The sequence below is a fragment of the Lissotriton vulgaris genome, chromosome 1_1 (genome assembly GCF_964263255.1).
Source record: "Lissotriton vulgaris chromosome 1_1, aLisVul1.2, whole genome shotgun sequence".
NCBI classification, from domain to species: domain Eukaryota; kingdom Metazoa; phylum Chordata; class Amphibia; order Caudata; family Salamandridae; genus Lissotriton; species Lissotriton vulgaris.
This window is the reverse complement of record NC_141685.1, coordinates 599,344,914-599,368,820: the sequence shown is the minus strand read 5'-3', so window position 1 is coordinate 599,368,820 and position 23,907 is coordinate 599,344,914. Positions and strand designations below refer to the sequence as shown.

The following is a 23,907-nucleotide window of genomic DNA, read 5'->3' as shown; positions in this document are numbered from 1 at the left end:
CTTCTCCTGTGAGAGAAGCCATATTCACACACCAAAGACAGTGGGCTCTTTGAATCTCCCCTGCCTTGGAATACTAATCTGCAGGTCATCCTGTGGGAGGGGGTGTGAGCACCCTCTGCCCAAGCAGGCTTAATTCCTAGCCTCCTGAGAGAAAAGGACCTCACCCTTGGGTGGTCAGAAAAATGTCTCTTGTGTCAGGCTCACGAAAACCAGTCAGTCAGCACATTAGTAGCAGGCAGGTTTTTAGGGGGCACCTCTAAGGTGGCCTCCGTGTGCATGTATCAATAAAGCCAACACTGGCATCAGTGTGGGTTTATTTAATACAAGATGTTTGATACCAAACATCCCTATTTTAAGCAAAGCCATCATGTAGCTGGGGAACTCTTTTTCACTAGGGTTCAGCACATGTACTCAAAATGGCTTCCCTCTTCACTGGCAGCAATAGAGCTGACCAGCACAGGGCATGTCTGCTCATGCAAATATGTCCTCACATGCAAAATGGTGCATCCTGCCTTAGGGGTAATTTAACTATACTGTATGCAGTGTTTGTGGGCATTGCACACAGGGATGTGTGCCATGTTGTGTTTTCATTTTTGTCTGCACCAACACTCGCAGCCTGCAGTGGCAGTCTGGATGTGCTTGGTGAGGGCTCCTTTAGGGTGGTACGATTTGTGCAGCAGCCTTTAAGGTCCTTCTTTAGCATTCTTGCCCTAGGTACCAGGACACCACTTACTAGGGACCTCCAGGAGTGATAAAGATATTGCCAATTGGGGTACCATCACACAGTTTTTAGGAAAGAGATCTAGCACTGGGGACCTGGTTAGCAGGAACCCAGTGCACTTCAAGTCAAAATCACATCAAATACCAGGCACAAAGTGGGGTAACCATGTCAAAAAATGTACTTTCTTACACACTTTTTCATCATTTTAAGGTTGTAACATTTCCACCCTAATATATAGTCTAACTAACAACATACTACATTGGTTTTAGTTAATAGGAAATCATAGCTTTGCATAGTTGCTGGCTGTGCACAGGAACAACGAGGGAGACCTCGGATCACCATACCTGTTAACCTAGAGCATTGCTGCCTCTTTCCCTAGGCAATTCTCACATGCTCAAAAGGCCCTTATTTGGTAGTCAAATATTTGTTTGAGACTGCCGCTTTTGCACTGTTCTTGATTTTAATTAGAGGGTAATACAGTCTACAGAATAAAATGTCCTTCTTTCTGTCTTTGCCACTCTATTTTATTTTCACCACGTTCCCTTTCTTTGCACTGCACTGATTTCCATATTTATTCTATCTACCTCATGGTCAGCACAGTGATTGTGGGCTAGACTCACGGACTCCTTTTGGAGAGTTGGAGTGGAGATGGTCTCAATGATCTAGAGACAGACCGCCCCACGGCCATGGATGACCAAATGAGGATATAGATCATCACAAGACATTTGATGGGAATCCATTTTTACTGAGTCTCACTGATAATCACCTGTGCTCCTGATCACAGTTCATTGTTGCATCTTTTACGTTTAGGCTCAATAGGAATTTTTGTATTCTCAACTGATTTAATTACAGTATCGCCTATTGAATGGTTTAATATATCCATTTCTCTTAGACCCCTGGTTCTCTGGTTGCATTACGATTGTTGTATGGGGATACGAACCAAGGCAGGTCTTTAAATATCCCTTGGACCCCCCCTTTCTCGGTGTGGTGTTACGAAGACATATTCAATGGCATGCTGATGTTGTAAAGAGCTAATGAACGGAATATGCAAGAAGATATACTGAGCAGTTTTCTAAAGAACCATTTGACTCGAGCCATCATCATTCATTTATATTTCATTTTTAACTGCCATACTGAACTTGTAACTTATGGATGTTAGTGGACAGCGGGCAGTGTGGGGATCCCATACGTGTGGGACTTGGATTGTGTATTTTTGGAAAAGGAGGGAGCTGTGTAAGTGCTGCTCTATGTTACTCATCTTCCATGGCACCCACCCTAGAGAGCCTGTGGGGGGAGGGGCGGAAAGGAGGCATGGGGGAGCATCTTCCCTTAGAAGTCACAACCGTCTTTTGCTATCAGCACGTTGTTGAACCATTGTCTCTGATACAGATTGTACTGGGAGCTACTAGGAATAACTTTACTGCCAGGCGCAAGCCTAATCAGTGTGCATCCTGTTCTTTCCAGGGGTGGTGATACAAACTGAATAGAAATCATCCAGAACCCTTCCTGAATACATTGAATAATTCCAAAGCAGTGATATGGACCTGTTAACAGCATGTTGGGACAAAACGTGTTAGATTTTGAACCAAAGGAAGTATTTTGAGATCACAATCATACTAGTGGAATCTCAGCAGTCTGACAGATGACAATATCCATTGAAGAGCGTGTAGTGGTCCCTCTTTAACCTACCTTTGAGAGAGTAGCCACTTTAGAAAGCCAATCAGACAGGTCATTATTGATGTTAACAAGAAAGTGACGGTCAGAAATGGAGGGGAAAAAGTAAACAGCATTAGAAACCCTCTTATGCAATGATGATTGTGATAAGAGTGAGAAAATAATCTCTGAAACAATGGTAGCACAGGAATTCCCGAGAAGGGCAGAATAGTGTCATGTAAATAAAGAATGCTGTAGCTCCTTTGTGTCACACTGTACACCAAAGGCCTGTGACGTAAGCGTTGGAGGGATGAGTTGAAGGAAGGCTTAGAATGTTGCGTTCTGACTTACATACAGTGGAATAAAGACATGTAAAATTACTCTGTGTGTGGCGTAGTTATTGGTGAGTATGTGGGCTGGTAGGATGCTACAGTTAGTAGCTGAGATTCAGTGTCTGGCAGGCAACCTAAAAGAATAAAAAAGAAATATCAAAAGGACAGAAAGGAAATAGGGTGTGAACAACCGATCGGAAAATACTTTCTAAAGTGTTGCAACACATTCCGGAGTCCCTCCTGCCTCCCATACATTGAACTCATTGGTACTGTGAACCAGTTCCTGAATGGATGGGGAAGACTTCAGTCTTTTTTACAACAGGCGCCAACTTTGATTGAGCCATATGCAAAGCAAAGTGCACGCTCTGATTGCACCATGTCTAAAGAATCAGAACCTTGTTCAAAGACATATCGATACCTGTAGTCCATGCAGCCGATCCATGGAACCTTGTTGTGAGGAAACAGTACTCTACAAATATGCATCCAAAAAACACAAGGGCAAATGTTGTGCTACGAGTAAGTACATGGCAGTAAATGTACCCAGGACCTGCACTGACTATTGGATTCATTCACTCGGATTCATAATTCTTTATTTCAGATATTTAAAACCATGAAAAATAACAAATACAGTTAAGGCATTGATGACGTATTCCTTCTAGTGGCTTACAAAGACAATTAAAATTAAAAATTAGAATTTAAAAGATTAGAGTAAAATATGTGCAATTACTATCACATACGTAATAAAATGGATTAATAAATAATATGAGACTTAAGTAAAAACATACAAAAATACTCATCCTAATTTATGACATACAAAAATACTCATTGTAATCACCACTATCATTTGATAAGCAGTTCTTAACATGATTCTAGTGAAGTCAACCTGTTGGTGGACTTTCTCCTTATACATGAGGCACTGCATAGGTGTTTTACCAAATTACATACAATAATTCCACAAGTATCAGATCTTAATATTCTTAATGCCACTGTGTTGGATGAACTCAAGCGTCGGGCAAATGAGAATAAATCACTTTGTCCTAGAAGTAACATAAGCTGGACAGAAGAAAAGTAGATAGCCCATTTTTTGGGGCTGGCAAATTACAAGTTGGACACTTGGCAGATAATTCAAATTCCGCCATCGACTAAAAGGTTGCCAAATCTAAATTTTACAAGCAATTGCTAGCCACTGGAAGAGTAATACAATCAAGGTAGCTTTCATATGAGTAAATATATTTGATGTCCATGAAGGCTACAGTCAGAGTCTCATATTTGGAGTTGATACATTCTTTCTCAAAAAGGTGGTCCTAGTATATTTCATGTAGTTGTTCTTTAGCTAAATGTTGAGTGCCCATCATATCTTTCCACTGCTTTTCTGAACCAAGCAATGCTAAGATTGATCATACATTGCTTAAAAAAGTCTTAGGTATCCTTGGCTTGGGAATTATCCCTTGGCTTAGGTATATGAAAGACACTGTAACAAAGATGGGGTGTGGTGACCCGTGGACTGATCCAGAGGTAGCTTTCGTAATTGGCAAACCTAAGTTAAAAAGGAGTTATTGGCAGTATAAAATGAGCCAAATGCTGGCTCTTTCCTCTTATGGTATTTTGACTGGCTTTTTTCTTCAGCCCAAGGATGATTATGAGTAGGCTATCAGGTTTTAGGTTTAAACCTAAAATAACTGATGAATCCCCACCAAAATGAAAATAGCTCTCACCAGTGTAAACATTTAAACACTGAAAAAGCACCTGAGCAACCACAAATTAAATGATATTCGAAGAAAGGAAAAGGTGAATGAAAGACCCATTTTTATTTCTTTCCAAAGGGGCCAATACAGTGTAACTATGTTATACAAGGCAGCAGCAAGAAACACTGGGCTAACATCATTCTGCTTGAGTTTTGTTCTTTAGGGGTGTCACAAAAATATTGTTTCTTCTTCCTTTGCTTTTTTCAGTTTTGTGGCCTGTGGGCTAAAGATGCAGGGGTTTGAAGCATGTTTTAGATCTTTTTTAAATATTGTATAAACTGTAGAGAATCAGGAAATATCAAAATCATATTTGATATTTTGACTAGGTTTGATTCTTTCACTGATAGGTAAAATGGCTGGTTTCATAAGAATCTTTCCAAACATGCACCATCACATTTACACACAGACAGAGAATGGGTGAAACCCTTTGATACATCAGCCCCCTTTTCTAGCGAGGTAGTATTGCTAGTAGGTGAATTACCAAACACTCCAGGTACATGTGAAAAGAGTGCTGTCACCAAGCATATGAGATAGTGGTGAAAACATGGCACCTAGGGCCAGATGTAGGTAAATACAATTTACCGATTCTAAAATACTGAATTTTACCGATTCTGTATTTTAGAATGGGTAAATGGTATGTAGGTATTCCTTCGGTAATTTTTACCGAATCAGTATATTCAGTAAATACCGATTCAGTATTTACCGATTCGGTATTCCCCATTCATTCATATGGGCCTGAAGGCCCATAGGAATTAATAGGGAATACTGAATCAGTAAATACCGAATCAGTAAGAGGGGGAAGACCTACAAGGGTGGCAGGGTGGCACATTGACAATAGTGTATGGGTGCACATGTGGCACACATACATGCCCTAAGGGCATGTATGTCTGCCACATGTGCACTGTTAAAAAAGCACAAAATAGCTTTTTAACGGTTTTTGTTATTTACCACCAACTTGCAGTTGGTGGTAAATAACTAATCCTTACAAGTGATAAGCACTCACTTGAGTGCTTCCTTCATTAAGGATTCGGTAATTTACCAAATCGGTTTTTAAGAATTCGGTAATTTACCGATTCCTTAAATTACCAATTCGGTAAATTACTGAATCCTTAAATTAGGCCCCTACATCTCAAATGCCTAATACCCGTCGGTAACGGGCAAAATTCGGTAATTTCGGCCATTACCAACCGGTATTAGGCTTCCTACATCTGGCCCCAGATGTTTTGAAAACAAAACAAGGAATGCAGTGTCACTTGGGATGCTGCTGCAAAACGTTCTTACCAAGTTCAACAAAGATTTTACTGATATTGTTTATATTTTCAGTAATTCAGCTATGTATATGAAAAAGTTGTGTGATGACCTGTCAAAATCGATACCTGTGCTGAAGATATTTCCTTTAATAGATCCTTGCGACATGCTAGATGGTATGCTGAAAGCAACATTACGATCTTCAGAGTTAATTGAGAATGCTAATGACTTTGTAGTCCATTCTGGTGCACTCTTCCGTTATGTGCGGGATCTAAAACGCAAATATTTCTCATTTTGTGATTTGTGTGGCATCAAAGAAAGAATAATACCAACTGTGTCATTTAGCTGGTGGTTCTCAGTCCTAAAGGTCATGAATGTTATATTATCCATGCGGCAACCATTTACAGAATTTCTGCTTAGTGAAGATGCCAAAGGCAAGAAATGTGAGGATCTTTGGTCGCATATTGATAGTGATGTGAAAAAATGGACACTCTGCTGAATTCTTCGATTTTTATAGGAATACATGATTGCTGTAGCGGACATAAGCAAAAAATTAGAGTCTGAAAACACCCTTGTATACCAAGTCTTCAGCGTAATTGGTGTAGATGTGAACCATCTCCTTGAGAGAAGGCTGGGTGACACATTTAGTGACTTTGGCACTGCAACATGTTCAATGTTAGGATTCTTGCCACATGGTAAGCAAAGAAATATTGAGGAGCAATTCAGGAAATTTTATTTTACAGTGCATGAGAAATGGCTTGCAATGATGCATAAAAATGTCCCTTCACCAACCAGGACATTTGAAATCAATGAAGCCTCACTGAGGTAGTCTGCACAAGTTCTAGATTCCTTTTGTAAAGGGGATTTTCTCTGGACTTTGAAAAGTACTGCATAATTTTTGACCGCTTCAATAACTGAGGACAAATGAACCCAGATCAATGTATATGTTGCAGAACGTATCCTAGAGAATCACAATCCTCAGGTGCCCCAGTAATGGCAATGAAAGCTATGTCAGTGGCCAGAGTTAGCAAATTGTGTACCAGTTGTTTTGGCATTGCCCGTCTCAAGTGCCAATGCTGGGAGGACCTTTTTACAGATAAATGTTTACATGGGAAGGAAAGTGTTAGCATGAATGACCAAAGACTCACTAAGGAATTATTGTATGGTGGACTACAATAAGTTTGATTTGTAAAAATGTATTTGGACCTCATATTACCTCTATACACATGCACTATCAGTGAATAAAGCAAGCAATAATAAAAGCAAAACATTACACAAAGACTGGAAAAACACTGTTTTTGTTGTTGCAACGGCTCGAAAATGTATAACCACTGATAACCACAGTTTTTTTAAAATATTGAAAATAGTGGAAAAAAACAAACCACCAAAAATAGAAACTGAAAAGAGGAAAGCCTAATTATAAGCTAGAACAATTTCTAGAGAAGATTGAGCCCCCCCCAGCAAGAAAGCTGTACCTGCATTTTAGATATAATACATTACCAGTAGCTTCCTTCACTGTCAAATGGGCTAGTACGTTGGACGCTGTGAGGTGTGCCTGGTCCTCCTGTGGGACGGACAAATAAATAGAATAGAATGTTCTGTTTTTTTGTCTGGCATATTCAAGGGGGGCAGGAAAGAGTGGATAGTCCGTGCCTGCCTAGTTTTTTGGTGTTAGGAACATCTAACTGTCATTTGTATTTTAAAAACCGCCGCCAGACAATGTTTGTTATTTGCCGTCCCCCGTATTTTCATTTCTATGTAGAGGGCATGTCAGTACATGTTTGCCATTTTAATATTTTAAGTTTTGGGTGGTCTGCACCGTCAAATTATTGATTTTCTCAATGGAGGGGACTTGGATGTTTTGATTTTGTAACTGAAAGTGTACTACACCTCAGGGGCAAGTTGAGCGAAGATCATAAGACTTTCTTTTCCATTGTGGTAAGGCCACCGGACTAAGGAAAGCCCCATAGTTCAGGTCCAGGGAGCGCAAATCCTAGGGCTTTGGGACTGTAAGTATGAAGAGCTGGTGAAATTGATCTCGTAGCTGTCTCTACGTAAAAACGTCCAGAATGCCGTTGACAGACTGATCCTAGACATCTACCATCACAACCACATTACCCAACACCTCCTCGATCTCCACTGCTCCACATCAAAAGAAGAATAACTTACAAGCTCCTCATGCATGCATACAGGGCCCTCCACAACATTGGACCAGCATACCTAAACAACCGCCTCTCCTTCCAAGTACCCAAGAGAAAACTGCAATGAGTCGACCGCTCTCTGGCCACCATCCCACGCATTTACAAGTTCAGAACGGGTGGAAAGTCCTTCTCCTACCTCGCAGCAAAGACCTGGAACAACCATCCCCTCCACCCCCGGCAAAACCCTACACTGCTCCAGTTCAGGAAGGACATCGAGACCTGGCTCTTCAGATTACCCCAGCACCCAACGGAGATGCCCCCCCAGCACCTTGAGACCATTACGGGTGAGCAGCTGCGCTTTACTAACCTATGATTGGTTGATCCCTGAGATGTTCTCTTGGAGCCCTTGCTGATGAGTTTTTTCAGGATATATTATCCATTAGTTTTGTGTCCAAGTACTTGAAATCAGATATCTTTTCAAGGTTTTCTCCAACCAAAGATATTCTCCCCTGATACTGCTGAGTGGATTTACAGACATATATTTAGTTTTTATGGTGTTAACCTCCAGTCCACACTACATTCAGAACTGCACAGAGTGGTCAATCAACAGTTGTAATCCTCTAGGGCGTTTTTGAGACCAGCAACATATCGTCTGCAAAAAAGTAATGCCGAACCTTGCCACCTGTGAGTGCCAGGTGTCATGACTGTACCTGGGCATTATTCTCGTTCTGTAGACAAATCAGTAATGCCAGTATATTATTATTGTGTTCTCCCATCTCCTGTCCAAAGATTTTTAAGTGGTACCAAATCAAATACAGACTTAAAATTCAGAAAAGCAGGGGACAGGTGGCCCTTGTTTTCTTGTAAATGGTTAAGGATCTCAACTCCTGATTGACAGTGCCATTTTTTTTCTGTAGCCAGCCTGCAAGGGTGAGAATATTTTACCCTCTTCCATCCACTGATGCAATTTGTCAAGGATTTGGTACAGAATACTTTTTGTAGACTGTCTATCTGACTAATGGGTCTACAACTGGATGGGGTATCCGAATCACCATTCTTACATAGTGGAATTATTTTGGCACTATAGATACTATACTATACTATACTATACTAAACAGATAGTTATATGGCAGCACCCCCCAGTATGGCACTTGATATGAGGTTTAATTAGGTTGCCCACTCAACAGGGTCCATTAGGAAGAAATCAACAGGTATCCCATCAGAGACAGTCGCTTTACCTAGAATATACTTTTGATTGCATGCAAGGTGTCTTTCGATTCCATTACAAGATTTTGTATGTTATGTAACTGCAGGTATTCCATCAGAGACCGTCGCTTTACCTAGAATAATACTTTTGATTGCATGCAAGGTGTCTTTGAGTTCTATTACAAGATTTTATATGTTATATAACTGCGGACCCTTTGCCTGATTCGCTTTACTACTACTGTTTTCCGCAATGTATTTATGCAGCTCAGCTAAATGATTATACCAGATCCTCCGTTTTATTTAATTACCAGTTGTGTTCTGTGTGTTGCTACTCCCACTGGACACTATACGCCTTTATGTTTTACTTGCATTGTTATTTACTGCTGTAAGTAGGTCCTGCCAATTCCACTCATCACACTCGCGCTGTGCTACTACTTGGGAAACTTTATGTTTCCAAGCTTCTCTTAGGTGTAGCTGGTCTTTACTTTCTTATTGTTTGAACCAGATTACTTTTATCTCTTTGACATTCCTTGTTGAACCAAGGTCATTGCAATGGGGACAGAGCATACATACCACCAACATGAAGATTCACACACCCAATTTAAATGTGGGCCGACCTTGACTTTGGCTACAGCGGAGACTACTCCTTCTCGTAAATGGCCACACTTCAAGACAAGATGGCCACCTACCCACTTTGGATGGGCAGACAATTCATCATTTTTTACTGTTTTTTACTGCTAGGTAAAACCTGGTGGTAAGGAACAGTAAAATCATTATAATGCTCCCCCCGCCATGGGAGAATACTCCCATGGTGAGTGGGGCATAATATTCTCTCTCTTCAAATGATTTCCTTTTTGAAAAGAGAAATGAAATACTCCGTGCTACAGGGCTGTGTTTTGCTAATGCTGCACAGTAGCAGAGAGTAAAAAGCATTGACAGGAAATCTTGCAGGTTGTCCTTTAACCAGGGAAATGGAGTAATTTATTCTGTTGCCCTAGCGTACCCAAAGGCTTTCTGCCAGGATCAAAACCAGGCCTTATGACTAGTATTTGATGCTGCAATAGCTTTACTGGTGGCGGCAATCAGTTTTGTATATATACATTTGCCATCACTTCTGGCTGTTGTTCTACTGTGGTCCATTTAATGGATCTTTTGTTATTGAAAACCCGTAATTCCCAACATATCAACCGGCTACTTTATCCATGGACAATCCTGATGGTGTTCTTCATAGAGCCACGCAGGGCATTGTGGTCACTTTCATGTCTGTCTATAACCTTTAAATCAATCACATCACTGCATAAACAATATTACCTCCCCAAAGGAGTCACAGTAACAGTAAAACATCTCTGGAGTTTGTATTTATTTGTTTGATGTATTTGCTTGATTTTGCAGTTTAATAATGTTTTTAACCAGTCTACTAATCCTCCACATGGGTGGCTTATGCACCAGTTTGAACTGGTATGCAATAGTCCATGTAGCCTGGTCTCAGTCGCAGCTGGCATGACTTCGGGTGGGGTGGGCGAGTGGTGAGGTCACGCGGGTTTGAGGGGGGAGGCGGGTTTAATTAAAGTTTTAAAAAACATACCTTTCTGGGTCCCGCCCAGCCTCAGCTCCTGGCCGGATCTCGCGTTTTCCTGCTGATCTCCTGAAAAGGAAGCAGCCACAGGCAGGCTCCCTCTACTAAGTCAATCACAACGCTGTAATGACAGCGTTGTGATTGGTAGGGAGGCGCCCAGCCAGGCGTCTATGAGGCGCCATTTTCTCTATATAGAGTAAAGGCAGAGTGCGCATGACTGGTTTGGTCAGCCCCAAAGGGCCGACCAAACAGTCATCTCCCACAGCATTGAGCAAGCCGCTTCTCCTCGATACCCCCAAACCAGGCATACCCTTCTGCTTTATCGCAGTGCAAGAAGTAGAAACATAAAATGGTATTTATAATACCATTTTATGTTTCTGCTTCTCGCACTGCTAGTAAGCAGTGGGGCGACGCTCCTTCGCCCTAATGAAGGAGCCACCCCTGCCTGGTCTAAATGTTGGTATGGTACTCCATGTCTCTTGAAAAATATAATTGTCATACTGATCTATAAGAAAGCCCCACTCTGGCACTCCTACTTTCGATTTTGTTCCAGCTACGTTCTAGGAAAATATACATATTTAAGGTATCAGTCTGTATTTCGGCACTAACACATGCACAATTTATATGCCCTTGGATCTGTACCTAATATGTTTTTTTAAGTGTTTTTATTGGTATTTTGTAATATTCAACATACATATTATAGGATACATTACATCAATTGGCAGCAATATCACAACTCAGAGGAACAGAACTCAACGTTCAAATGCAAGACCAGAAAGCGGGTTCAGCTACTCATCCGTAGGTTGTATACACAATAAAGCACATCCAAATAGTAGACCATTATATTACCACCACCGTGATGACTACATTTCCTAGTACATGTTTCACTAAAGTTTGTCCACAATAACTTATACGTGGGAGTTTCCACCAATGATCCTGGGTACAAGCATAACATTCGTATTTAACAAAATGCTAATTCTTGTATTAAGAACAATCCTTCTAGCAAAAAGAATAACAACACTGAAAAAATATAGAAGTAATTAAACCTTGTGCAGAGGGGTGAAGTAGATTGTATCTGATATTGCACACGTAGGGGGAATCACAACATAGATGAGCCTCCTGTAAAATTGAAAGAGCAAGGGGCAGGGCTCCCAGCTATTGTCAAAGCTACCATGCCTGGTCAGCAGGCCTCTGCCTGTTATTTCCCTACCATTATCTACTAATCAGGTCAGCGTTCAAGGTTTTCTTATGGCCTCATGGGGTTCTCACGTTGTGCACTGATTTTGTGCAGCTATATTTATATCAATATATCAATCTACCTGTGCAATTTCTAAGTCCTGTGCAAGGAAGTCACCTTTGTATGTCCTGGATTAGATGTTATGTCGATTCATGCTCATAAGATCTAATGGGTGGTTGCACTTAAATTATATCTGGGAGAGCTCGTACGTGATTATTGAATGACATAGGTACTGTTTTGAAACACAGGATTGCCAGTGGCAAGTATTCTTGTTGAACCATAGTTACCAGACTCTGTGATGAGTTCATGGAAATAAAAACCTTGACTAGACGTTTTAAAGCATTGTAATGTGTCTACCAAAACATCTATGTGATATCACCCATGTTTGTGGTACCTGCAACTGTGAAAGGCTGCACAAGTCTTGCTAAGAAGGACAAAACTTATTTGTCTGTTTTTACAGAATCTTATTCCACAATCCTTAAAGTTAAGCAGACGTATATGCCATGCTTCAACTCCTCGACCTCTTTGTGACAAATTATTGATATGCTGTGTGTGCGTCGGATTAGGTCATTGGAAAAAGTTCTTGACTACAACTTCTAGAACACATTAGGTGTCAAGTCAGAGGCCAGGACTCAACATAACATACAATGAGGTTGAAGTCTTACACCAAGCCAAGAATGTCAAAGGCACATCCTGCCCCTCCTCAGCTATCCATCTCTCATTTCTGCACTCCAACCTCTTACTCTATAAGAGAATTTCATGCACTGTTAGAGGCTCTTACACTGGAGAGTGATCATCATGAGCACTGAATGGGGTATTCCCATGCACCGAGATCATGTGTAGCTTACTGGGAGAAAATATGTTGTTACTTTGCTTGCATCAGGAATATGACAGTAATAGGGAAGAGGAGAAATGTGACAAAAAGAAGTCAAAAGGGCAGTGCAAGAAAGCTGTTGAAAAGAAAAAAGGGAACTGACAAGAGAATAGGATTGCATAAGAATAATAGGCAATATTTTGTGCAATTACTGGAAACACAGATCACTCTGTCTCCGCCACCTACTTCCTCACTCTGTGCATGCTACGGAGAACTTCAGAAAGTGGCTATCCCTACACACAAGAGGCACAGTGACAGAAGCCCTCATCACCAGCCGATTGGACTACGGCAATGCCCTCCATGTAGGAATTGCTGTACGTATTTTACAGAGACTTCAGTTCAGACCATGCAGAACGCCACAGCCAAACTCATTTTCGGCCTTCTGTATTGAACACACATCTCACCCCACCTCAGGAAACTCCAATGGCTCCCTTTACAGAAGAGATAGCAATGCAAGCTGTTGACCCACGCGCACAAGGTTTTACACAGCCAAGGACTCACCTACATTAACTACCGCCTGAACTTCCACCAACAATCAAAAAGACGACTCTCCACCTCTCTTTCAGTTGCCCATACTCCACGCATCTACCAAAGCAGAAGTGATGGACACTTCTTCTCCGACATCATAGCATAGCAAAGCATAGCAAGGAACAGCCTCCCCACGTAATTCCGTACCAACACCAACGCCTCCCTTCTGGTGTTCCGAATATCCCTCAGGACCTGGCTGTTTGAATATGCCTCCGGTGCCAGTAAGCACCTGAATACCCTATTGGGTGATTAGCCGTGCTTTATAAAACCTGATTGATGATAAAACATTAACTGGCCTGTTAATGTCTTAATTAGTAATTGTAGGTTCATTCATTATGAAATTGTAGGGCACACATTTTTCCAGTTAGAAGACATTTCATGATGTTTCTTGGGGCACTTAATTTGATAGCTAGAGATATCAAATTATATTTTTGCCATGTAAATTTATAACTGTGTGAAAATATTTAATGAGCTATTTTAATCGCATTTTGTTGTTTGTTGTTTTCAGTACTCTTGAATCACTGCCTTAAAACAAAAACATTCAACACTCTAGTTGTGATCAGTCCTATTGAATTAGAATGCAACTCATGGCAAACTACTTTGGAGCTTGAGCCCTACTCTTGCTCGTAATGTCAGAATGTTGTGAGCCCGCTATTCTCAGTGGTAAATGCTAAGAAAACAAAGCGGTGAGGCAGCCCATGGTGGGAGGTGGGTGGCGGGTAATATACAAAAAAAATGACTTACCTGCCCCATCCTCCGCCGGAGTCCAGCTTCTTCCAGCATTGCATCACATTGCACAGGCTTCCAAACTCTCCACCCAATCCAGACTCTGCTCTCATAGTACATGAGAGCAGTGCTTTGATTGGCCTAAGCCGGATGAACTAATCCTCCTTCTGGCACTGGGAGACTGTGCCTTTTCTCCACCTTGCTGTACAAGACAGATGTGTTGAGGAAATGTAAGTGCGCATATTGGTTTGGCCAGCCATCTTAGGCTGGTCAAACCAACATGAACACTTACTTTTCCTCAATCCAGCTGTCTTGTACAACCAGGTGGAGGAATGGTACAGACTCCCAGTGACATACAATGCACAAGTCTCCTCCCTGCTCAAACAATGGCCCGGCCCGCCCTAGACTCAGACCACTCGACTCAGCCAGAGAAAAATAAAATAATAATAAATAGTTTTATCATTTAATTATTTTTTTTCTCTGCTCTGAGCAGTGGGGCAACGCTGCTCCGCCATAACGGTGGAGCCGCCTCTGGCTATTCTCTTACAGTAAGTTTAATACAACTGTTAAGCATGATACACCTCTTAAAAATATGGTAGTTTTAATCTCAACAATGCCTCCCAACACACTGAGCAGTCATTGTAGCTGCTAGTATACTGCAAGCTGAAATAGCTAAATGCATAAGCCATAACCCAAAAAGTTACACAAGGTTATACCTAGTAGTTGTATGTTTTTTGGTTATTTACCTTCGGCACAAAATACCCCCCACTTTGAACCCTGTCTCAAATAATTCTGTGCGAGCGAGTGAGGCCAGTGAACCCGGAAGCTGTGCAAGAATTTACTCCCCTGAAGAGAATTCTAAAACTCTTAAATTTCCTTCCTTTCTTTTCTCTGTTCTTCTTTCAGTTTTTTGCCTTTCCTTCTCACCATTCTTCTTTGTGTCTTTTGCCATCTTGCTTTCCTTCTTTCCTTCCATTCTTTTCAGTACCTTCTCTGTTCATCCACCCCTCCTTTCAGATTTTTATATCAATCCATCCTTACTTCTGTCCATCCTTCTTTATCTTTTTTCTTCCTTCTCTTCTCCTTCATCCTTTCGCATTTCATCTATCATCAATTCTTCTCTCCACCCGTCCCTATATTCTCCTCGCCATTCATCAATACATCCATTCATTTATCCATCCATCTATCATCCCTGCATCTCTCTATCCGCTGTTCTTTCTATCCATCCTCCTCTTCATCCATCTTTATTAAGACATTTAAGGGCGTGATTATGCAATAATGTGCCGCAGTGTTGATAACCTGCAAACTGTGGAGTGGTGCAGATGTTGTTGGGCATATTCTTTTTCTGTGTGTCATATACCACATGAGTTGATTTGTTAAGAACAGATGTGTCTTAACAACAGGTCAATATAAATTCAAGGATTAGAATGACAGATGCTCTGCTCAGAAGCCTTAGAAGTTGCTTGACACCCACTATCCCAAGCTTCGTTTCCATTGCGGGTTTTTATTTTGACCATTAAAAGGGATATCTATCAGTAAATGGGTCTGCTTGGAAATATATTTCAATACTGTACTTGAGGCGAGTGCAATAGTATTGAGACATTGTCAAATTGTTTACGCAATTTGGCATACGTTTTAGACCAGGAGATTACTTTAACTGACTATGGACTAGACAGTTTGTATTTGGTGTTAAGATAAATAATTTATCGGGACTGATTGCCTCTGAATTTACTGACTAACAATGCTGAATAGACTGGCCAATTGACGGTTGCAAAAGGGGCCAATTCACAGCTTGAGTATGGAAGGTAGTTCTAAAGTAGTACTCTTTTTCGCTCTCTTACATGCCTTTGTGAATTTGCCCTGAAACGCCCCAATAAGAGTGCAAAGAGGGTACAGAGTGTTCAATTCTAATGACTGGACATGTGGTCGGGATCCGACCCCCCCCGGACCTCCACCACAGTTCAGCGACTCCAACTCCGACTTCGTCAGTACACACACCCTCGCCTCCACAGACTACATGCTTCTCGGGGACCTGAACTTCCACCTCGAGAACAACAACGATAGCAACTCCACCACCATGATCGACAGCCTCGCCAACCTCAGACTCTGAAAACTCGTCACAACACCCACCCACTCCGCCGGCCACACGCTTGACCCCATCTTCGCCGTAAACTCCCATGTCTCCTTCAACCACACCACCGAACTCCACTGAACCGACCATTACTGCATCCACTTCACCTTCCGGAAACCCACTGTGCACCACCGCACCCATCAGATCCCCCGCCGCTGCTGGAGCAAAATCACAGAAGACCAGCTAACCACCACCCTCACCCGGAGCCAAGCCGCCGACCCCACCGACTCCAACACCGCCGCCCGCAACCTCAGACAATGGATAGACGACAGCTCCAACACCCTTGCCCGATCAGGAAACCCTCCAACAAACACACCAGCAAGAAAGCCAGATGGTTCAAGGAAGACCTCCAGGCCTCCAAGCAAACCTGACGGAAGCTAGAGAAGAAATGGCACCATGAACAGACACCAGACAACTACGCAGCCCACAAGAACGCCACCCGCAGACACCATCACCTCATCAGATCTGCCAAAAGAGCCTCCTTCAGAGACCGCCTAGACAACAACGCACACATCAGCAAAGAGCTCTTCAACTTTGTGAAGGAACTCTCCAACCCCAGCTCCAACACCAATGACATTCCACCTTCGCAAGACCTGTGTGACTCCCCTGCCACCTTCTTCCATCGCAAGATCGCAGACATCCATGACAGCTTCAACGTCACGACCGCCACGACAACCACTGAGACCTCCGTCCCCACGGCCACCATCCGCACCAACCCCCTGCTCTCCTGGACCAACTTAAACGACGGCGGCACCATCAAAATCATGAACACCATCCACTCCGGATCTCCGTCAGACCCATGTCCACACCACATCTTCAACAAAGCCAGCACCACCATTGCACCCCATCTCTGGAAAGCAATCAACATCTCCTTCGAGACAGCAACCTTCCCGGAGAGCTGGAAGGACGCAGAGATCAAAGCCTTATTCAAAAAACCAAAGGCTAACCCAAAGGACCTCAAGAACTTCCGGTCCATCTACCTGCTCCCGTTCCCGGTGAAGGTCATCGGGAAGATCGTCAACAGACAACTGACCCACTACATCGAGGAGAACCGCATCTTGGACCCGTCCCAGTCCAGATTCAGCAGCAACCACTGCACCGAAACGGCCCTCATCGCCGCCACCGATGACATCAGATCCCTGCTGGACAATGGAGAAATCGCGGCCCTCATCCTCCTGGCCCTGTAAGCTGCTTTCAACACTGTCTGCCACCGCACCCTACTCACACGCCTCCACAATGCTGGGATCCAAGACAAGACTCTGGACTGGACCACCTCCTTCCTCTCCTGCAGAACCCAAAGCGTCCACCTCCCCTTTCCGCTCCGAAGCCACAGAGGTCATCTGCGGCATACCCCAGGGCTCAACCCTCAGCCCAACATTGTTCAACATCCACATGGCACTGCTAGCCCACGTCGCCCGACTGCATGACCTCAATATCATCTCGTACGCCAACGACACCCGGCTGCTCCTTTCCCTCACGAAGGACCCCCTCACCGCCAGAGCCAATCTCTACAAAGGAATGAAAGCTTTCGCCGAATGAAGAACAGCCGACTAAGCTAAACTCGGACAAGATGGAAGTCCTCATCCTTGGCTCCACACCCTCGGCCTGGGATGACTCCTGGTGGCCGACCGCACTGTAACAGCCCCAACACTCACTGACCACGCACGCAACCTTGGGTTCACCCTCAACTCTACTCTCTCCATGACAAAACAGGTCAACGCCGCCTCCTCCTCCTGCTTCAACACCCTACACAGGCTCCGAAAGATGAAAGGGAGGATCCCCACCGAGATAAGAAGAACGGTCAGCAGCAGTTTGGACCACAGAAACACCCCCTACGCAGAAGCCTCAGCCAAACTCCTGAAACGACTTCAATGCATTCAAAACGTCGCTGCATGCCTGATCCTCAACATCCCTTGCCAAAGCCACATCACACCCCACCTGAGAGACCCTCACTGGCTCCCCGTCGACAAAAGGATCACCTTCAAGTTGCTTACCCATGCACCCAAGGCACTCCACAATACCAGACCAGCATACCTCAACAGACGACTCAGCTTCTACACCCCCAACCGCCAGCTCCGCTTCACCGACCTCATGCTCGCCACAGTGCCCCGCATCTGTAGAGCAACCTCCGACAGTAGATCGTTCTCCCACCTCGCTGCCAAGACCTGGAACACCCTCCCCATCCCCCTACGGCAGAGCCAGGCCCTGCTAACTTTCAGAAGACTCCTCGAAACCTGGCTATTCGAGCAGTAGCAGAACCCCCTCGCCCCCCCGGCGCCTTGAGATCCTCACGGGTAAGTAGTGCGCTTTACAAAAGTTATGATTGATTGATTGATTGATTGATTGACTATCCCCTGGTTATTCATATTTTTTTTCCCATTTTAGATATTATGTGGCCAATTCAAAAAGCATTTGTTAAAGAGTACTGCAGTATTCCTACTTGATGCACTTCAGAATAGTCCCAATGTATGTAGTTTCAAGACATTACCATTGGGCAATCAAACAGTTTCTCAGGCCTGACTTTGGGCAAGAGACTCGAGCTATAACAGATGTGAAAAAGGTTGCTTTAATGTGAAGTGGATCAATCTTATTACATCACTAGTGTCAGGCTTCAGCATGTCACAAACCTTATCTGACTGACAATTAAGACTTTTACCTTGCACCCAATCTTCTGATTGGTCTTACTTCCCTTGATCAGATGGTTAACACCAAAACAAGGCTGTTAGAGACCCTTCCCCAGATAGAATTATTTTACTCTTTTTACATTTGTTCCCGTAGGAGCTACAACACTTGGTAGGTCAGAGGCACAATCATAAAGCAGCAGCTTTTACTATTTCTTTAGCCAATAATAATTTAAACTATGAGCTCTTTCTGAGGGTATCACAGTGTTTCCTCTGCTTCTTCCTATGTACTTTATAATGTCTACTGATGACCCTGTCCCCTCTTCATTTCCCAAACTCCTTTTCTGCTCTAGCCCCTTTCTGGTTTCTACTATTTAAAACTCCCCGGCAAAAGTAATATGTACTTCAGCTTCCAAGACTTGTAGAAAAATGCGTATAACAAAAACATTATTTAAAGAAGTGAAGCTATGATCTCTCTGATCTGACAGCTATTGACCATTTTTCCTTACTGTTTTTAAAGCAAATGCTTAACGAGTTACATGGAAACACAATCTCAACATTGCTATTAGACACTATCATTGCAGTCTGGTTGTGACAGTAAAGGGCTTATTCACAAACTCCATTTTGCAGAACTTCACTAAAGCTTCCTTAGTATTACTAAAACACTACACAATGCTATCCACAAACCTGAAAGTGTAAATGTCCACCTCCACCTCTCCTATCTTTTCTATGGGGAGATATTCACATATGTAAGTTTGCTTACTAAAGGGGTTATTAGGATTGCGGATTTTCCGCATCCTCTGTGCCGGCGGAAGCCACCGCCGTCCCGTAGGATGCGGAAAATCTGCAGCGGACCCACCAAATACCCTCCGCCACATTAGGATGGCTGGTGGGTCCTGGTTTCCGTCCGCAGCTTTTTGGCTGCGGCTGGCTTACAACCGCGGTGGAAAAGCTCTAATATAGTGACGGTGTCTGTCAGACACCGTCTGCCATATTAGGATGGCCTGTTTCAGATGCTTTTCTGCGGCGGAAAAGCATGTGTGACTTCACTGCGGGGGCCCGTTGCGGGCCCCCTAGGTGAAGGGGGGTGGGGGGTGCACATGGGGGGTACCTATGGTACCCCCCTGCATTTGTATGCGGAAAGCGGCAGGCACCGCGCGGTGCCTGCCTCTTTCTGCATACAAATGCAACACCTGCATTTTTAACATTGCCGCGGGTGCAGCTTGAAGCTGCACCCGGCACAATGTTAAAAATAGAGGATGTGACCGCCAGGGTGGCGGTCACATCCTAATTGCACAGGAGGGAACTCCACATGCCATGCGGAGGTTCCCTCCTGCTATGGGGTTGCGGACGGACGCAAGTCCGTCCGCGATACTAATAGGGCCCTTAATGTGGAACGGACCACCGGAGTGGTGTAAAAAAGAGGCATACTTACTACTAAATGGGAGGTGTTTATGGAGTAGGAAGGAGGGGTTTAGTGGAGGTTAGGGTGAGGTTTAGCCAGGGATATGCACCCACCCACAAATTAGTAAGTTCACAGCTAATCACTTTTAAAGTTATCATAGCCGAAAAGGGACCCAAAACTGTAGTAGATTACTTCAGCTCAGGAGTTCTGTTTCTGCTACACCCTACCATAGAAATTAATAGTGGTAGGGAATTAAAATAAAACCACATAAAAATATTGCTAGCTCAATCCAATGTAATACAATTATGTAACATAGTTACAAATAAATACAATTTAATGAAAAACGGTATAAAAATAAAACATATTTATTGTTTACATCTAAAATATTTTAACAGGCATTTTTGAATTTACAAATTAACGCAACATTCATTTGCTATTAGAATATACTTTAATTATTTTAAAGAATTCTATACATCCCTTTAAATAATTATTAATGAATAATAAAAATGTATTCTTTTTACTTTTGGTGGCAATTTATGTTTTGATCTAAACTTAAATAAAATCGTTTTTAGCAGTTTTTATTTCTATCTGCATTTAAAATAAATATATAAAGTAATGCACATTTATTTGAACTATTTTAAGTAGTTTATTTAAATTGGCATTATTTCCTATAGGGTTTAATTTTAAGTCCATAGTTCTATTATTTTCCATGGAAGTCTGTTGCAGTATTAGTGGATGGCCATTTGTGGTGCTGGGCGCACTACTACTGTTTCTTTTTGACAGTAGTAAGTCACAGTCATACATTTAATTCCACCCCTTTTTCAGGAGGTAAAGTTGTGCATGTCAGCACATTTGAGTATCTTTACACTCATATATTTTTTTTTTATTCCAAAGTAGTAAAGTTACTCAAAAGTGTATGAGACAATTGCATGTATAAATTGCTCACAAATGTAAATTATCTTTGTGAATAACCCCGGGAGGTTGCACCCATACTATGTGTGGCTATTAGCATCATTTATTGTATTGCTTGTGGAGACACCTATATTTCCGAGCTATTAGATCTTTATGGGAAAGTTGATAGAGTGGACCATGGGGCACTGCCATGCATCCTTTCTGCTTGGATGGGGATTACAGGACATCTCCTGAAGTAGTTTGCTTATTTTGTACTTAGCCACATCAGTTTGCGAATTTGGACCTCTCGAGGTCTCTCAAGAGCTATAATTTCACAAACCCAACTCAGTGTCTTTATGGAGCCACTGGGAAATCTGCAGCAGAATTTTGGCATGCCTCTCCTAGTTCACTTTGTCACTATCATCATCAAAGTTAGGATATCCTGTCACTCGTAAAAGTAAAGTTCATGCTATTTGTTTTACTACACTTTTCACCTTATGGTATTCTGCCTAACAGTATGACTTATATTTATATATATCAGAATATCATATACAGAAACATCGTATGACAGAGGTATTGTGCCCTAAATATCACTTACAAACATATCGTTCCATTCTTTTATTAATTCCATTAGGGCAATATTTTAGTAAACCATATTTAGGAAACTGTATATATACATCAGACAATATTTTAAAAATAATGTTCTGGTACCATACACTCTCCTGCACATTCTTTGGGTTTAAAGCTTGATTTTCACTTCCTTTGCAGACACATAGGAAGACAATTTAATCTTGCAAATATCATCTTCCACAAAATAAAACGTTTATAGTGCTTGATTTTCAATCTGCCATGCAAGATTTAGTAACCTCTGGGCTAACCAACAGGAAAGGCCAGACTAATTAGGTGCATTTTTCAGCCCTGGACCCTCAAATTAGTTCTTCACTAAATTGCACATTTGGAGACGGGTCAGAAATGCGATCATGTCATTTCCATTCATTTTTCTTAGCACTGCCTGGCCTTTCAATTTAGAATGAACTTTGAAATTTGTTACGTTTCTTCAAAGAACGGTGCCCTGTCATACTTGAATTATCTGATGGTAAAACCCCCAAATTGTAGGAGGCTTGATTTCTATCAGGGGTCGCCCTGAGGTGCGTGGACATTCCATGGTACACGCCAGGCTTTTTCTGCAGCTGGCCCTGTCTATGGAACGTTTTACCCATTGATATATGCTCCCTGCCTAACGCCCTCACGATCTGTAAGGCTTTCATATCATATTTGCTTAAATTAATTTTCTCAATAGTATTTGTTTTGACAATTCTGTCAACATTCTGTTTTACAAAATGTCAGTTTAACTGGAAATATTGTACAATGACATTTTTAAAATGTTAGCATACTTTTAATTTTCTATTATCAGATCGGTATACGTCCTGCTATTAGTCTATGCAGGGTGTTCCATTATCCTTTGAGATGAGGACGAATCATGACAATCTGGCTCTGATTCTTCACCCTTCTGATCTGTTTGGACCTCTGTAGGCTTGTTACTAAATATATATATATATATATATATATATATATATATATATAAAACTCCAACTGATCGCAAAAGTGCTTCAGCGCACCGACAAGTACACAGACAACATTATATATATATATATATATATATATATATTTTTTTTTTTTGTGATCCAGGAAGGGTCCTTCCGGGATCCTTCTCCCTTAGTCGGGTGGCGCGTTATTCGGCGAACCCAAATGCCGAACAGTTTCTAATTCAAATCCACAGTTGCCCATAAGCAAAACGCGAACTCGGAAGTATTTTGCTGAGTTGTATTCTCAGAAATACTTCCGAGTGCGCGTTTTGCTTATGGGCAATTGTGGATTTGAAAAAAAAAAAAAATATATATATATATATATATATGTTTTTTTTATATCAACAGGACATATTTCAGAGCTTTTTTCTCCATTGTATCTTTATCACTGTTCACATCCCTGAAACAACAAAAAACAGCAAAACAATGTATTCTCCCACTCTCACTCTCACTCCTACACACCTAGGAATTCCATTAGCAGGTATTTTACTTTGTTAGCAGCTGCCAACCCACACTTCCAGTCCCAATCCTTCTTTCCAGGTCTCATACATTCATAACCAGAAAAAAAATCACTTAGTGCAAAAAGCTATCCCTACCAATATACCAGCTTTTGTTCTTGGGGGCCAGGTCTATTCAAATCAAAGCAAGTGAATAGCCATGCCCTTATTAGCTCATCCTGTTTATTGCCCTACTATTAAAAAAATCAATCCATGCCTGCTGTATTTCTTTTTCAGGATACAAACTGTGAGTTTTCTATGCCTAATGTGCCCATAATCACTTATCCCCCACAACTCTCTGGCATCTGTAGCATTTAGGTGTCTGATTATGGCCTGACACACAGAACCTTTTTTGTCACCATTCTTTATTTGTTTTTAAGAACAATTTTGCAAATGTACTAATAAAAAAGCAGGAATGAAGTGACAAAGTAGTGTCAGAAAGAATGCCCAAACTCCACCTCTCATAGGTTAAAAGGATATAGAGCAACATCCCAAACGTAAGGGGAAGGATATCCCCTTAACAATGTAAAGAAACAAACACAACAATCCGGGGTCCTTCACTCACTAAGAGCAACAACAGAGTGTAAATAGTTCCACCAGTAAAGGACTCACAAGCAGGCTGCAGTGGGTGGGCAATCTACAATACTTTAACAGGGCTAGACAGTACGGTGTAGGTACATAGTGGTGATGTAGTATCAAGGAAGGAGCGAGTAATGAATAGAGCATGTTCATAGTCGAAAATGAGGGTGACTTGTAAGGAACGGCCTCACAATGAACTATTCACAAGTG

At 42.2% G+C, this 23,907-nt stretch overlaps 1 long non-coding RNA gene across 1 annotated transcript in view; it reads left to right on the top strand.

Annotated features, from left to right (window-relative positions):
- Positions 1-23,907, top strand: part of LOC147747545 (uncharacterized) — a 250,022-nt gene that overhangs the window by 223,420 nt on the left and 2,695 nt on the right. The gene's annotated exons all lie outside the window — the stretch shown is intronic.